General features: G+C 38.1%; 1 protein-coding gene across 6 annotated transcripts in view; it reads right to left on the bottom strand.

Annotated features, from left to right (window-relative positions):
* Window positions 1-17,303, bottom strand: part of luzp2 (leucine zipper protein 2) — a 231,080-nt gene that overhangs the window by 202,408 nt on the left and 11,369 nt on the right. For 2 of the 6 annotated variants that reach the window (XM_037096015.1, XM_037096017.1), the window contains one exon: window positions 14,578-14,686. The exons of the other annotated variants lie outside the window; for them this stretch is intronic. The gene's annotated coding sequence lies outside the window, so the exon portion shown is untranslated. The remainder of the gene's footprint in view (window positions 1-14,577; window positions 14,687-17,303) is intronic. 6 annotated transcript variants of the gene reach the window in all.

The raw sequence follows: 17,303 nt of genomic DNA on the forward strand, positions 1-17,303 counted from the left end.
TCCATTCCTTACACAGGCAGACTATCATTTCAATGAATGATCACTCACTCTGTGACTCTGCCTCATTCAGATCATTCAATGGTTGTACCACTCAGTAATTAGATAAACACAACATATAACGCCACCTTACTCTGTCTGTATAATCAGAAGCATTGAAAACACTGCAGACATTCTCCTCGTCGTATTACAAATCATTTGCAGACAGAAACAATTTCAGTCTGTAGATAATTGCAGTGTCATTATCACTTGCCATTATTACAAGGGCATGGCTCTGGAAGTGGATTCTTCCGTACACCACTTACTGATGTGCTAACAACGGTGGGAAGTACAGACTGGAGAGACATCAGACTAGAATGCCTTTCAGACAACCTTAGACAGCAATATTTAATTGTTCTCTGCTCTGTTGGCTGAAGTTGTATAGGGTTTTTCAACACTGGGTAGTAATTCCGGTCTGCACAAAACAGTTTATGAGTTTAGAATTTTTTTTCTTTCTAAAATTAAATTAAGAATCCAAATAAATGCAATCAGAAATAAATACAATGTCATTGTTGAGGAAAAGCAAAAGCTTTTTAAACCACTATTGCTGGGACTGTCATTACTGCCTGTCTCCGTCTTGGGTGGGATGCTGGTGACAGAATGAGGTCATACAGCAAAGTAAAATGATGGCAGTAATTGAAAGTTCCTCTGAGACACAAAAGCATTCATGAAAATGTTTTTGTAAAGCACCAGCATAAGGAGTAGGATATTGTAAATACCAACATAAAACAAGAGATACATCTCCGTCTCAGATTTTCATGCTTGAGAAGACGACCTTGACCTTTTTTTATCCATGATTCAACTTCTAGTAGGCAGAGTAGAGTAGCACTTCATTACACTCAACAAAGGCTCCAACAGACTGATTATTCTGGGTGTTAATTCTTTCTGAAAAGCGGTAGCAGTGGCTTCTAGGGATTTGAATCTTCACTGGTCTCACAATTCTATTACAATCATCCTGTCAACGATTATATATATATATATATATATATATATACACTATATTACCAAAAGTATTCGCTCATCCATTCAAATGATCAGAATCAGGTGTTCTAATCACTTGGCCTGGCCCCAGGTGTATAAATTCAAGCACTCAGGCATGCAGACTGTGAAACAAGACATTTGTGAAAGAATGGGCCGCTCTCAGGAGCTCAGTGAATTCCAGCGTGGAACTGTCATAGGATGCCACTTGTGCAACAAATCCAGTCGTGAAATTTCCTCGCTCCTAAATATTCCACAGTCAACTGTCAGCTCTATTATAACAAAATGGAAGCGTTTGGGAACAACAGCAACTCAGCCACGAAGTGGTAGGCCACGTAAAGTGACGGAGAGGGGTCAGCGGATGCTGAAGCGCATAGTGCAAAGAGGTCGCCGACTTTCTGCACAGTCAATTGCTAGAGAGCTACAAACTTCATGTGACCTTCAGATTAGCCCAAGTACAGTACGCAGAGAGCTTCATGGAATGGGTTTCCATGGCCGAGCAGCTGCAGCCAAGCCACACATCACCAAGTGCAATGCAAGGCGTCGGATGCAATGGTGTAAAGCACGCCGTCACTGGCCTCTAGAGCAGTGGAGACGCGTTCTCTGGAGTGATGAATCACGCTTTTCCATCTGGCAATCTGATGGACGAGTCTGGGTTTGGAGGTTGCCAGGAGAACGGTACATTTCAGATTGCATTGTGCCAACTGTGAAATTTGGTGGAGGAGGAATTATGGTATGGGGTTGTTTTTCAGGAGCTGGGCTTGGCCCCTTAGTTCCAGTGAAAGGAACATTGAATGCTTCAGGATACCAAAACATTTTGGACAATTCCATGCTCCCAACCTTGTGGGAACAGTTTGGAGCGGGCCCCTTCCTCTTCCAACATGACTGTGCACCAGTGCACAAAGCAAGGTCCATAAAGACGTGGATGACAGAGTCTGGTGTGGATGAACTTGACTGGCCTGCACCGAGTCCTGACCTGAACCCGATAGAACACCTTTGGGATGAATTAGAGCGGAGACTGAGAGCCAGGCCTTCTCGATATATATATATATATATATATATATATATATATATATATATATATATATATATATATATATATATATATATATATATATATATATATATATATATATATATATATATATATATATATTTATATTATGTGGTCTGAGAAAGCACAAACATCACAAAAACTAGAACCACAAGTTTATATAGTTATATAGTGCTGTTTACTTGTTAACAATATGTTAACTGGCATATCATATATGTTGTACTGATTTACATTTTTACAATTACCTTAATAGGCCAAGCCTACCTGTGTGAATAAATATACTTGACTAGCTTGGCTCATGGTGAAATTACCTGGGCTTTGGTTTCATGGTAAAGTGCAGGTGTAACCTTTTCTTTAAAGTGGCTGCGTGACGGGAGCTTATTTCGCAGCTCCAGTGGCTTCAACAGGTGACGAAAACCGGTGTTGTCAATAACAGAATAATGCTGTAGATCCTTAAGTATAAAAGCTGCCACAGATTGGGTTATTCTCTTCCCTTTCTCCGAGTTGTGCTGCAGAGTTGGCAGCATAGCATCAGTTCTTGGCTGGACTGGGTCTGCTGTCTCTTTGGCAGCCGCTAATGTTGATGTTGGTAGCCTCTCCAGGTAAAAACGGCTAACGTGGTTTCTCAATTACCTCTGTATTCCCGAGGTATTTAATTCTTGTGTGACACACTTTACACACCGCCTGTGTCTTGCCCAGTTCACACTTGTCAGTGTCTTCATAAAATCTGAAATGTGTCCAGATGGCCGCTTTTAAAATGCTAGGTAAATTTTTAATGACTTTTTCCTCAGCCATGTCGCACAATGAATGAGGTGATGTCAGCCAGATAAGACGCATTAACTTAGTTACTGTGAACCACCGGAAAGAGTGAAACAGAGAAAGAGTTGAAATGGAGTAGGACTTGTACTAAAGTGACCCAAAAATCAACAAGTTATGTTATTAGGCTATAATCGATGATGGTGTGTCACGATGCAATTTCAACACCCCTTGTTTATGTGAAACTGTGCCTGTACCCTCTAGGGTGGGTCCAGGGGCATGGTCCCCCTGAGGACACTTGTAAAGTTAATTGCATTAATCTTGTGCAAAATGTTGAGGATATATCATAAAAACATGAACATAAATAATAAATTGTATAAAATACATAATCTAGAAAATATTGAATGATAACACTGAGCTTTAACTCTGCTGCGCGGTGATTAGTCCAGTCCTCACAAAATCATACAGCCTTGTTATACTGTGTGAGCCTGTAGGCTTTAGTCTACAGTCAATACTTCAGTCCAATACTTTCCATGTTGCATTAGTCCAGAGTTGTAATTAAACCTTGACATAGAGACTAGATAATCACTGCCTCCTTTTAAATGTATGTACACCTGCATGCCCATATATTGTCTGGACTGGTCCTCACAGAGGACTCAAGGACTGAACAGAGAGAAATGGACTGCAAGCAAGCACATCAACTTAATGCTACTGTTAATTGAGACCAATACGTTTACCTGATAGCTGTTCCTGTAAGGAGCGTTTTTTTTCCCCTTTTCATGACCAGAAGGATAGTTCCGCCTCATTAATGTTGCAAACACTGATACCCGCTACGATTCAAGAGGGACACACTGTAATTCACAGGGCTTCAGATAGAAGTGAGTGAGAGTGTGTGTGTGTGTGTGTGTGTGTGTGTGTGTGATTGTGAGTGTGTGTCAATTCCCACGCCAAGGGGAAAAGAGCTCACAAGCCATTCACACACACATTTACATGGGCTGCCATTCAAGACTGACCTTCTCATCTGGAACATTTTGGGGTTCAGTATCATGGTCAAGAATACTGAAACGTGCAGCTGAGGGAAGGGAGGGAACTGAACCGGCAACCTTCCTATTGCTGGATGACCCACTTTAGCTGCTGAGCTACAGCTGCCCTGATGCTTTGCTGAAGCAAGGGTGCAACACACCCTTAAAAATATTGAATTCTATAATGAAGTTAAAAGGATTCTCCATTGATTTTGGGGCAAATTTGACGTGGGTTGCCACAGTCTAGGTAATAAGGGAGGAAACACATTGGTAGGTCTCGGCAGAAATAACAGGTAAAACAAACTGCTTACTAACTTAAATTGAGTTGAGACAGATAGACTAAGCCTTGTGTACTTACTCGTATTACCTTTACAGAGAGTGAAGGTAAATTACTATAGTACAAAAAGAGGGCTGCACAGTTAGGGTAAAATAGATAATCAGTCACTCAATTTGGCCCTGTGCAGCAGTTTGAAACCCTTTTTTTTGTATCTGTGGACACAGACAACCACGGTACCGACAGCCTGCTTAACCTACTCTGGCATAGGCATGACCCACAGATCAGAAGCAGAGCAGAATGGGTCAGTTGTGGGGCATGCCATTTAGGAAAGCTAAATGCTACAGGGGACACAATAGATTTTTTAGTCTTATGTTTTGCTTGTAATCACTCAGTTTGGCCTTGTGCCTCAGTTTAAAACACACTGTAATTTTATGACATTTCCTGGTTGCTTACTCTTATTTTCTAATTTAAAGCCACAGTCGGACCAGAATGCTAGCAGCAGAGCGGCAAAATAGCTTCCACTTTCGGCAAACTAAGTACACAACATGACATCACACAAAAGGACCATGGAACGAAACACGAACACCGCCAGACAACCCTGGAGCAAATCACCACAACACAGGATTCTGTCTGAATGCAGCCTAAGTCCTGAGATTGTTTTCAGACACTGTGCATAGATGGAGAAATTGGTTCTTTTTCTCTGGATGCATCCAATTATGTCTGAAGTGCTTAACTACTGTTAATGCATAGTTGTTACTGAGTATCATCTTCACACAAACCCACTTGGGTATATATGTATACAGTGCATCTTTCTGTTAGTTCATTGTGCAGCATTAACAAGGGGAGTATCTCAGAATTAGAGGTTGTGCTTCGGCTTGTAAGCGATTATATGTTAATATTATGGATTATGTTATGGGACTGACTGACAAAGGTCTCCAAATAAATTTGTGAAACTAAATACTGTTTGGCAGAGGATTCAGATAAAATCAGGAAGGCATGAAGGTAGAAGTCATCACCTTTCAACATTTACTAAGGCTCAAAGGATCAATCAACTCACTTCATTATCTTCTGCACTGAAATGTGTTTTTACTTATCTACATCTGAGCACCTTGTGGGTTTCAAATGGAGTTTACATTACAGTAGGCTGTAGATAATATAATTTGGCACTATGCCATCAGCTTATGAATGCAGTATAATAGCTCTGGCTGCCCTCCAATTCCAGCCAAATGTGTTTCCATCAAATGCAGAGGTGATGGTGTAACACTCTTCTTTATTGGTGGATGAAAAGCCAAAATTACAAAAAAAAAAAACATCTTCCGCTAGGACAGACTATTATTTTTCAGGAATACTGATTATTTTCAAGTATAATTTTCAGGATCCAGTTCTATCACAGATTCCTGTATGCTCAGAAGCCCAGCACTCCCAAAGCGCAAATTCACTGGATATAAGAAACCAGGGAATAAAAATTAGATCTTAGAGAAGCAGAGTGTGTGTGGGTGTTTGAGGGGGTTGGGCTGTGTGAGGACTAATCTGTTATGACATGGGAATGGCCATCTCTGGTTACATCCTTTCACACTTACTTCTGTTAAAGCACAATATTTTGGCACAGGAGTAACATTTGTTGATGCTCCCCAGTTTGTTTCTGAGATATGCATCTATTTACTAACAACACTATGGTAAGCCCAGTTGAAAATAATTGCTACAAGAAAAAAACTTCAGGACTAATTCTGTTCTTGAGTGCAGCATTACTTAAAGAGACTGACTCTGTCTTTGCTTGTTATTGCCTTAGTATAGTAAAAATATGCTTTCTCATGTCCTGACTCATCCTCCTAATGCAAAGACAAAGAGTGTGACATAATTTGCTAGGTGTGATTCCCAGCAGTCATTCATCTTTGAGAAATGGTTGAAGTGTTTTCATTTATACTTTGCAAATCATTCAATAGCAACACAATAAGCAAGATGTTTCCATAAACAATCATATAGGTCATATTGCAAGATATGATGGCCAGCTTTGTGCGATCTGTGGAGTTTACATCAGAGCTGGAGAGAGGAGTTAGACATAAAGTAAAATAACTGTTTCAACGGTCTGAGCCAACACCAGCACCAGTATGTAACACAAGATAATATAGTAAATAATAAACATCATCATAAACATATCAGATAGTATATGTACCAGAAAACTGTGAAAGAAAATGAGGGCGAAAACAACCTGACAAATTAGGGTTTCCAAATTTGACTACTGATGAGCTTTTCCATTTTAGCATACACAGTGAGTATTTCATGCTGTCCAAGGACAAAACAAAAACACATGCAGATAATCAACTCATTAATATTCAACTACAGTACCATGGTGGCCTTATAACAGTGTCTGACATTTCTGCAGGGCACTGATATTTTACAGTTTTTCAGATTTCCGAACACAGTTTGAATCACTCAGTGGTTGCTCAATGAGACTGCACTAATCAGGTGTTATGTAATTAACAAACGTGTTTACAGTGCAATTTATGATTCTTCACCACTTGTGAAAGTAATTGCTAATCAGTGGAAAAACATTCAATTCTGTTCAGCATCATATATCTTGCATTTGACAAGAAACACTTGAATGAACAATCAGTTGTAGGCCTGTTGTAAGATACTTTCCATCAGAGTGATCATGATGATACATAAGTGGTAAGTTTCTGAGCCTGATGTAACTGACTGTAAAGTGGCTTTTTATAAACATTTTAGCTCAAATTTGTGTTTATTGATGGTGGATAGTTTAATGTTTGGTCTTTTGTAATTGCACTTAGCTGAGGCAATAATTACATTACATCACACTTTCTAACCGGCTTGACATTGACACATTTAATCTGCCATTTGGCAAATGTTTAAATCATTTTCTATAATCGCCTATCTTAGCACATTAAGAACTGAAGATGGACTGTATGAACCCGTGTGGTGATGAAATGATAGGGCCACAATTTTTCAAGTCTGTCTTAAATCGATAGTCAGCTGCCCAAATGAACATTGAAACTGATTTTGCTTGCAGTAATAATTCACTCTGTTCATACTGTCCAGCAAGTAATTCCATTCTTAATGAGTTTCCTTTGTGAGCGATGGGGGGAAAAGTACACAGTCCTTGTTCTGTGCAAATATCTATTCCAAAGTTTATCCAAAGTTAAAATGAAGTTGTCCAATTCACGTCACATCAAGTGAGTAACGACTAAAGTTACAGTCTTTAAAGTATTAAATTCTCTCTGTTTCCCCAGACAGTGCTTCTACACTAAGCTACAGAACATTGAAGGGATAGTTTCATTTTGCACTGGACTACTTTTGGAGATGATCCCCTGTTGATTTGAAGAACTCAAAACAGCTGAAGCATCATATTACCTTCAAATAAACTTTTAATAGTTTCGCAAACAGTTTTGTAAAGGACAAGGACTGTGGATTTTGTCCCCAGTGGAAGTTCATCGGGAAGGAAGTAGGGCTGCATAGAATATTGCTGTTGTTGCATTGATATCACACATGCAATGAGCAACAGTCACTTTGCAGGTTGTGCAATATAAGTAAGGCAACACTTCATGCACGACTTCTTTGCTGCTTGACACAAAACTGATATGGTTCTTATCTTCCATGAATAATCTACTAGAGTTTGTCTAATATCAGATTTTCTACACCAGTCTAAGGGTTCTCAGATAAATGGGAGTTTGGTGCTTGTGTTACAATCATCACAATCATTCCTGATCAATTTATCCAACAAAAGTAGAGATGTTCCCATACCATTTTTTCCTTCCCGATACAGCCTCTGACACCTGGGCTTTGGGTGTGGGCCGATACCCGAGTACCAATACGATACCAGTGTGTGTTCAAAAATAAAAGAAGAAGTTTTGTTGTTTTTTTTTTCTTTCAACAGCTATATATACTACTAATCCTGTATGGATGACTGCTATCATTGTCGTATGGCCTGGCTCAGGTAAAACCGTTTGTAAAATACGAACAAATACATGCACAGAACGAAAGCCATTCAACACTCTTTTATAATCTACAATAATTTACAGTCATAACCGTAAAAGAACAAATAAAGAAATAAGGTAATATATAACAACTCAACAGCCACTTTTTCAAATTGTGCAACAGCAATTTAAAGAAATCTGGGAATAAATAATCAAAACTTAAAAGCGAAGCCTCAATTTCGTAAGAAAAAAAGGCATTAAAACTATTGAATAAAACAGCATAAAACACTTGCCAATTGGCAAAACCCCTCGGAATTACAGCCTTGCATACTGTACATTACTGGTGGGGTATCCAGAGTATAATAATGCCAAATAGCTGACATGTTGCCAGCTCAATGTGACTCATGTGAAATCAACTACTACTTCACGTTCTAAAATAAGTAGTTGCCAGGGGTAGCACAGCGCAACTTCTAGTGTTGGCTTTTAGAGCAGCGAAGAAGAATTGATTTCTGGTGTGTAACATAGTTAACTGGGAAGTATTTTTTCTGCAGTATCAGAGACATTTCCAATACTGGTATCAGAATGGAAACAACTCTAAAACAATGCAAGGCCTTCTTTGGTGCTACCCTATAAAACCATCCTCATTGCTCTAGAATGAGTCAATCTTTAAAATACAGTTTTCAAGTTATCTGCAGCAAATTCTTGTATTGTTTCATGTTCCAATACATTCTGCAGAAAAGAAAAAAATATCAAAAAAAATACCAAGTGCCAATCAAATTTCCAATATTGTTAAGCCCTAGAAGGAATGTTTCAGTTCCAACCTATCCCTTAAAAATATAATTTATATTCACTCATATGGCAAATGAAAAGAAACAAAATAAAATCCAAATTCACAACCAGCAGTCACATAATCAAAGCAATGATGCTTAATTTTCAAGAGAATATGAGACACAAACAGCCTCAGCTTATTTTTATCCCAGTAATCAGCGATGAGTGTTGTTCTTCAATTAAACACCATCCTGTATTTTGTCTTTGATTCCTAATTTCTTCCGGCAAGGAACCTTGAGAGCATATTTTGAGCTAATTCTGCTGCAAGCTGAGCAGGCTGAGACTGACAGACAGCTTCTGTCTGTGCGACCATAGTCCCGGAATGACAGTGATGGAATTCATTAATCATTAGCAGCCTGCAGGCATCTGACCCACACCCAAATGCCTGCTGTGAAGCCTGTTAAACTGAGCCAGTCAGCTAGCGCCTTCACACATGGATACCAAGATTATTGGGTTATATGAATATAGATCACCAAAAAGAATAAAATGGTGTCATTGGGTTTTCAGGTTGTCTCCTCTCTAACACACCTCTTCTCCTTCCGACCCAGCTATATACTTTTAAAAATACCATCCTTCTCTTCCCCTCGGCACATGGTAATAGGTAGCACAATTTGTAATGTGAGTGACTAATTTCCAAGCAGCACAGACGGGTCCAGGAGGGAGCAAAGGATCTAAAATGGAACAAACTTGGCCTCAAGCAGCCCTCACAATTGAGAACGACAAGAAATGATAAAACTAACACATTAGTTATTTTTATAATTAGATCCTATAAATGTAGTTTCTTCGCACACTCTTGCGCATCATCTGTATTGTCCTGTGTAAAGGAAACAATACGAGACAACAATGCCTAAAATGCATTCCCCTTCCAATTTTTTTGCTGCCACTCTGAAGTACCTTGGCCATTAAAGACACAATCTCACAAGAGGTCCCTTGAGTTTCCACAGTAACAGAACAGTACCTAAGATGCTGGTGAAAATTCCCAAGAGGAATGCTATGTTGAAGACAATGGTGGCTAAAAAAAAAAAAAAAGAAAAGAAACTAAAAGAAATAAGTGGTATTTGAAACATCTACATCAATACAGCTTTAGATAGTGGTTCAAAAACAATAACACCATAGTAGTAGTACTGTGCAGTTTTTGTCTTATGACTATAATAGAGCTGCAGGGGTATGATAGAGATGTTGATCAAAACTTGCCACCTGGAATCTGAGGTGCTGTTCTCTTAAAACACGACTAGATATCTTGACTAGAGTTGATTATCATTAATTTCAGTATGCAACACAGAGGTGCATTACATGCAGTACATGCAGACAAATATTTCATGACGTAAATACCTAAAGTCAGAGGTGAGCTGCAGTATATGCCTGTAACCTGCAGAGTCTGCATTATGCCTGAGCTTGGATAATTTGGAGTACTAGAGGAAACTGGAAGTGACTGTATGAAAGCCATGCAGAGGAAGGGTAATATTAAAGGTATCATATATAATTAGATAAGATTTCATTTAAAAAAGATTTGACCCAAAGACATGAATGCTGTCAAGTACAAATGATAAACACCAATTTAGCTGGAGCTGGGTGGAGCAAAGTTGCATTATAGGAGGTGGAGTAGAAGTCACATTTCAAAAATACCTTCAAACAGTTATCAGACATGCCGTTGCTTGTTACCTGTGTATGGCTTCAAGTATCCATATTTCAATTTTCAATCGAAAATGAATCGGAAATTGGATCATCGGAATCAAAAGCAGAATCAGTGATCTAAAATGTTTTACTATTTAATCTTAATGAGGTTATCGTACAATCTCAAAAATATTTATCTTTTCCATAATTAAATAAACAAACTGCTCTCAGAGAAACATAAATTCTCCAAAGCACTGTTTGAAGCTAGAAAGGTGACAGGGTGTGTGACAACAATATGTCAAACTTTCTCTTCTGATTATATTTTTTGCCCAAAACTAAATAGACTATCGTTAATTAAACAATTTTCTCAATCTCAAGCAGAAACACTTCATGTAATGCTTTATACAGCACATTATGGGTCTTTTGACCAGAGTAAGGTAGTCCACTTCCCATTTAACATCTCAGGTCCTTTTTCTCAAGAAGTCATTAATATCATCTTCGTAAATTACTGTAATTCAAAGTATTCAGTGTTTCTCAAGACTTCAGTTGGGACAAACCGGGATGCTTTTAACAAACACTAAAAGACAAGGTCACAGCCGTTTTTTTTTAGCCTCTCCTCTGTGGCTTACGGTGCATTTTAGAGTTGATTCTCACCTTTGGCTGATTATTTTTAAAGCGTTTCATGTTCTAGTTCCCAAGAATATGGCTGAATAGCTGCTCACCTTTGAGCCAGAGTGCAGCCTCAGATCCACAGGTAAGGCTGTACTGGCAATTGTGTTGACCTGGGTATGTTTTAAAAAAAACAGTTTTAATCTAGCATTAATGCTAGACCCATGTTTGATTTACAAAATGTTTTATTATTATTATTATTATTATTATTATTATTATTATTATTATTATTATTATTATTATTATTATTTGATCAGTTTGTATTAGCTTTATTACAGTCATGAAATGTTCATCCATGGAAAATGTCTTTTCTCTGCAAAGTATTGTATAAATAAAGTTTATAATCATATTTGTATTGCTTATTTTCAAAATGATATACTATTATACTACTACTATATATACTATATATAATACTATATATATAGATATATATATATATATATATATATATATATATATATATATTCATAATGATATGATAGAAGGCTAAATAATTTACTCAAACAGGTGACCACTAATGTTTTTTAGATAACATTACTCAAGGAGTAAAAAGGGCATCTCTTAGGGACCATTTTGAGGCATAGGCAAATACTCATTTGGTACACTGTTGAGTATTTACTTGCAGGATGGTGATAAAAAGGATAGTAAATGATATACTGCAGTGCCAACGCAGTATATCAACGCAGAAAAAAACACAGTGTAACTCTCATTAATATGTTTTTCAATTATTTGGGGGGAAACAGTGGAGACTGTGGAGAGTTAGCCATACCACATACAGCACTTGTTAGAAGAATCATTGTCTTTTATTTAAGGGATTTGCTGCCAGTGAAAATAGCAACAACAAAAAAAAAAACATATTCCTTAATGCGTCTATGTCTATTATTTTACATCCATTCATATTCAGTCATGGTGCTTGTCATTTGAGGTACAAAAAATCTATTTTTTTCATTGCAGCTTGGAAAGCTGTCCTCATGCAGTGTTTCACATTAGTAAGCACATGTTAAACTAAATTCTGCTAGACTTTTTCCCTTCAAAACACTCACCTTTATGTCAGCCTGCCAGTCAGCATTTTCAAGGGTGAGGTTAAGTGCTGTTTTTCAACCATCTCCCCACCAATGTGGAAACACACAAAGCCAGAAGTGATTCAAGGCATATAATCCTCAGGAAATGTAATGCTTACTATAGTCATTTTGCATAACCAGGTATTTGCCCCAGATCACGGCTTGTGGTAAAAAAAACAAAAAAAAAAACAAAACAAGTTTTTAAAAAAACATCAAGTATTGATCCCCCAGATTTTCTCCAGATGTATGTGAGTTCAAAAACAGATGGTATTGAATATGGAATCACCTTGACATAACAGTTTTTTCTGAGTGAAAACATCTGTCAAACTGCCCTAGCACTGATCCTTCTCTAAATGAGAATCCCATCACACTGCTGTGGAAAAACACGTGCTTTTAAACAGGGCAAAGCTGCATTTGATAGTCATTTGGAACCTCTGACTATAAGTCCCTGGGTAATTTATTAAGGGTTTGGCATGAGGCAGTAGGCTAATTAAGCAAATACACTGAATCAATGGTCTATCCCTAACCTCCATATTTCAAGAGTGCTTGGTTGCTGCAGAAAGCTGTGACTGCAAGCAAGAAATACTGCTGAGAGCAAAGAGTCAACATGATAAATCTGCACTCATGATTCCAAATTCTTACTTGCAGACAATGTGAGAAAAAAATGTGTGGAAAGGATTTATTCAGCAGTAAAACAGTTATAGCTCAAACAAGACTCTGCAGTATAGAAATTAATGATGACTGACAAGAGTTTTTTCAGAGCTATATCTCAGGATCATTTTTCAGTTTTTATTTTCATGGAAATGGACCCTGTGTGTATAGTTGGCACTTCCACTACGGGTTGAAAGAATCTTCTTCTCCAAACATTTTTTTCTCTCTACACAAACATGCACAGGCCCTGCAAATTTGATTACTGTTTGGCAAAGATATAATGTCCCCATTGCTTTAATGAAAGACAGCCAGAGTTCTGATTTCAGAGATGTTTCACAATAGTTATGCATTGAATGCATTAGAGTGTGCTCATATACCCTCAGAACATCTTCGCAATAACATACATAGACCTTATAGAAGTTACAGCTCTTACATTTTTCCTGGGGAGGTTCCTGAGATTTATAGCCAATTATAAGTTAAACTTATGTGGGTGATACTTCCTGTGCTCAGCGGAACTAGTGCAAGTACAACAACTGAAGCACCTGCAGCACATTCAACGCTTTAGAAGCATTGGCAACAACATTAAAGAGGACATAAACCACTCAAAGCATTTTGAATAGAGATGACTCTTTTATGACACATATAGTGCACCTTCCCCACACAAGTCAATTGAATACTTTATCATAACTGAATCATAAAGATATCAGCCAATCATACTGTTATTGATGGGAGCAAACATTTGAGACCCACAACAAAAACAATTGATTTGTCACAGCTGCAGACAGACCTCTGTTAGCTGTTATACTGTTAGCATGGAAGAGGAAAATATTCTGCTTACACACAATTACAAAATTAGGTGAGGTTATTAAATCATTAGACATTAAACTCTTTTTAATATCTAAAGATTTGTCCATGTGCTCTGGTGGGATGAGCTGATGGCTGCACTCTGTATTGAGCCCTAAAAGAAGTTGATGTGAATCAGTCTTATTTTGGGGCAAAGTCACTAAGCATTTTGAGAAGTTATATTAGATTTCACTGTATAGTGAATAGTGAATTAATGGCTATTTTGTTAATGACATAAAACTATGGTCTCTGACCAGAACTGACCTTGGAACATTGTGGCTACATGGTCTGTGTTCGAATTGTTCTGCACCTGGGCACCAAGGTGGGTATTTCCTTTTTTGTATTTAGGTATATATGAATATAGTATCAAGACAACAGGGAGGAGAGCTCTGGTCAACATGATGCATTAGACAGACAGATCAGCTGCACATGTATGCATCTTATGATGAGTATCATTGAGCTCGAGGAACACGTAAGGTGTGACATGCAATTAGGTGTGCTGATTCATTTCAAATAGAGTGCTTATTGTACAGTGTTACATTACATGGGTGTCTTAATAGTGAAAATGTTCCCAAAGCTGAATATAATTAGTACCCAACTTCTCATTATTACTCATACTGAAGGTCCATCTCAGTGGGAAATCAAATATATTATCAGTCAGGGCAGTGTTAATGTTCTGAGTGTATGATAATGCACTTACAATAACTATATCTAGTAGGGACTAATATGGGTTCTTTGCTGTAACACCCTCTTAAGGTATAGTAATTAATGCATTTGGTGAACTTCTGTTCAAGGCCACAACAAATACTAAATTAATGTGTTAACTGAGTGCAACTACACAAGGAGATGCACTTACTTATTCAGTCTGTGAAAAAAGGTCTGACCTCTTCCAGCCCCATTCTTACTCCCAGTGTATCATATAAGGCAACCTTGTTGAGGAGTGGCTGGGGTAGTTGAATGGAGTCCTGTAATGGTAAGAAGTGCAAATAAGAAGAAGAGTAGTCCATCCACAGAAAATCAGCAACTATTTTGACAATTGCATGAATACTTTTTTCAAGCAAAATTACAAATATTCACTCATTTCAACTGTTATTTTTGCTTGCAGCTTTTGCTTGTCTTATGTGATAGTAAATTGGATATCCCTTGGCTTTGGTAAGACAGAAATCAATTTCAAGTCGGCTTTAGGAAACTGCGATGGTCATTTTTCACTTTTTTTTTTTACACTGAAAATACAATCATTTGATACACATAAACAAAACAAGTAATCAATAAATCAAAGAAAGAGTCTGAAAAATAACTGATAATGAAAATAACTGCTGGTTGCTGCCCCTGTTAGGTGCTCTGATCCTCAGCTGGTTGCTCAACCAGCATGCCAATTTTCTGTCTGCGTCTCGTGCTAACAGTGGCCCTCTGATGCATTTCTGCTCAGGGTGCTGCTGCAGTCCCTCAAAAAATGTCACATACATGTCAGCTTCACCTTTAAGGACAAAGTCTCCAATTATCCAGATCTCTAAAACCCCTCCTACCTGCACAAAATGTGCAGAGGCAGGTCTGACTTCTTTTGAAATCTCCAGACGCAACACAAAGTGCCACACACACAGTGCTTATAACAGCTATGGTCCCTTGATTAAGCACACTTCAGAACTGATTCTCAGTGCAACCAATTCTTACATGCACTTCCTCCAAACAATAAATCACTGAATCCAAAATATAAAATGAAGACACTGTCAGGGGATTCAACTAGTGTTCAACTATGGTGAGACACATCAAGTCAGTGGCTATGAATCTGTTCCAGATGTAGAGGGTTTCAGTCTCTATACCTACAGCCTCTTGGGATTGTGTTGCAATAAAAATAACATATGTCTTCTTTTTACAGGGAGTGAGATTTAGGCAAAAACATACAGTTAACGAGCAGCTCAGTGAGAAAAAAACAAGTTATCGTTGACAAACATCATGGAAAGAATGGCCAGATGATTTCAAGCTAGACACTTGAAGACCACAAGAACATAGAAAAAGGCGCTTATGGCACAGATTGTGCCAAGAAGGGCAACAGCAGCAGAGGACCATGCCAGAGTTCCACCTCTGACAGGCAAGAGCAAGAAGATAGTATATGGGGCTTTTTTCCTATCTTTGTTCAAGAGCCTGGTCTTGTCGATTTCACTTTCATTTTTAATGCTGTACCTGAAACCCTGCCCTTGCACTCAAACAGCCCCTGCTAGTGCTTAGAATTGCACCCACAACAAGTCAACAAGAGATTTTTTGACTGGTCAATACTACACCTGCCATTCAAATTCACAGAAATGCCTGAGTGCAAGGTTCAAGGTTCGGCACCAGAAATCTGTGCAAGCAACAGTTTAAGTGTGAGCATACAGTTTGAGCAGAAGCAGAGACAATTAAAGTGCAGGCAGGGCTTTGAGGAGTAAGCTTTATAAAATCTAAATGTGAAATCAATAAGTCATGCATTCAAATTGAAAGCCCCCATTCCTGAAAAAAGATAGGGGAAAAGGCCCATAACGGGGTGGCTGTAGCTCAGCGGGTAAAGCAGGTCGGCTTGTGATAAGAAGGTCGCTGGTTCTAATCCCAGCTCCAGACTGAGCTGAGCTGCATGTCACAGTGTCCTTGAGCAAGATATTGAACCCCAAATTGACATGACATGAAAAGGTCCTAAATGGTGCTAGCAAGTAATTAAAAAAATGCATACCTAAAGAGTTGGAAACTTGACTGACATGACAAATCTTTATTTTGTTTAGTGTCAAATGTCCAGGCTGGTAGTAGTTGTGATGGAATAGAGCAGTGAGTCTCCCAACACAACAGAGCAACCTTCAAATAAGATTGGAATATACTGTATTTGCAGGTTGAATATCAGGGGGAAAAAAAATCTGCACAAATTCTGTGATGCTGTCAAGTCAGTCAGGTCCAAAAATGTCCTATGCTGAATCTTGGAGGCAATCATGGAGGCATGAGGCATGTATCCAATCAAGTGGCGACAGCGGCAACAGCAGAGTGCCAGCTTAAGAAGAAGAAGAAGAAGAAGCTAGAGCTAAAATAAATAAAATTTATGTTATACTGTAGATAATACAAGTTGGACACAGATTGCTCAGTGCATCTGTTCTTTAGAGACATTTCTAAATAATGACCAATTGGGTCATTAAATAAGAGTACAAATCAATAAGGAAGAAAAAATAAAGAGGAGCATACAGCAAAAAGCACAAAATTGTGAAGACATTTCTGGGAAGAACTTAAAAGTACAATGAAATGGTCAAATTCTCATTGGTTTTACAATAAACTTGACTGCCACTTTTACACCAAAATGTGTGTGTACGTGTGTGTTTTTGATTGAGGCAGTTGACTTCTTTCCCCATTGACAGTACACCACTATTATGTTAATTTAAACATAATAAGCTTCATCCAGTTAAGAATTATCTCAGGATTGTTACTTAATGTCATTTGTTTAAGATAGGTGTACCAAAATGGTCTGGTCATTTAAATCTGGTGACACTGACTTTGTTAACATGCACAAAAATATTCCAGCTTTTGCCTATAAAAAATAAAGTCTAATGGCTCTCAATGTGAATGAATCTC

The sequence above is a fragment of the Acanthopagrus latus genome, chromosome 4 (assembly GCF_904848185.1).
Source record: "Acanthopagrus latus isolate v.2019 chromosome 4, fAcaLat1.1, whole genome shotgun sequence".
In the NCBI taxonomy this organism is placed as follows: Eukaryota; Metazoa; Chordata; class Actinopteri; order Spariformes; family Sparidae; genus Acanthopagrus; species Acanthopagrus latus.